A 1,149-nucleotide genomic window follows, 5' to 3' on the forward strand; every position below is an offset into this window, starting at 1 on the left:
GAAGCGTTTGGTCTTGTCAACTATCTACATACTACCCAGTATGCATAAAATGAAGGAAAGGACAACCCAAAGCACAGAGAAAAGCCGTCACGGATGCTCTATCTCGAATTAACACCCGGATTCACCAGCGCAGTGGTACGTAAGGCGAATTCCCGTCCGAAATGTTCCTTACTTGAGACACTAATGGCCAAATTCATGCTTGATGACCGCTTCTTGTTCTTCGGCTTTACTTATCCTGGAGGATTTAGTGACAGTGCTAGCACCCTCACGCAGATCAGGTTCCTACTTACCATAATTTCTGGCGTAACAGCTGGTAAAACACTTGTATGTAGGTGCGGAGACAGCTTTGTGCAGCTGTACACTCATGTCATCTGAAATACACTCCCCATGTGGTCCCCGCCAGCTGCGAAAACAAACGCTCTCACACCAACTGCTTGAGAGTGCGCACGTAGGATAAGTGTACTTCTGTTCCAGTCTTTATTCGATTAATCCAACATCAGAAAATGTATCTTGTATGTTGGGCCACTCGTTTGCTACTGGCTTGACTGGCACCATTCCCCCCTCGCGAGCGTGTGGGGCCTGATTCACACATGGTCTTTACATAGGTACTAGCGACTGGCCGGCCGCTACACAAACACCAAGTTGTGTTCGAGATACTTTGGCAACAGCCCGTTCACCCGGGCATTGGCCAGTGTTCTGGCAGGTAAGGGTCGAAGTTTGAAAGTCACTGCAGTTCTATAGTGAGACCTGTGACAAATATTTGGCAAAGGCCTATATTCAGAAGGTACACAACAGTTTTTTCAGTATGCAAAGGTTTCTAAATGTATAAGGTATTGTTTGGTATGCTCAACCGTTCCGTACACGCATGATAGTTTGTGTATGTGTGGGTCTATTATTTTTAAAAAATGCACAAGGGCTGACATAATCAAGCAAACCCATTGCTTGAAATAATTTTAATACAAATCTGAGTAAGTAATTTCACGTATCTCTATGCTTTTACCGGTGTACAGGTACATGTTCATAGACAAGGTGACGCCCTATTAAAAAAAAGTTAAATAGTGACCGTTATCTGTAAGTGGAGGAAGCTTTTATCAAGGCATCTTGAAGTCTAACTGATCACAATGATGTGTTTATGTTCTGCCCAGCTAG

At 44.0% G+C, this 1,149-nt stretch overlaps 1 protein-coding gene across 1 annotated transcript in view; it reads right to left on the reverse strand.

Moving 5' to 3' along the window:
• Positions 1 to 1,149, reverse strand: part of LOC119592647 (serine/arginine repetitive matrix protein 2-like) — a gene marked incomplete in the record, with an annotated part of 68,424 nt that overhangs the window by 53,995 nt on the left and 13,280 nt on the right.

Source organism: Penaeus monodon, chromosome 30, assembly GCF_015228065.2.
Source record: "Penaeus monodon isolate SGIC_2016 chromosome 30, NSTDA_Pmon_1, whole genome shotgun sequence".
Taxonomy (NCBI): Eukaryota; Metazoa; Arthropoda; class Malacostraca; order Decapoda; family Penaeidae; genus Penaeus; species Penaeus monodon.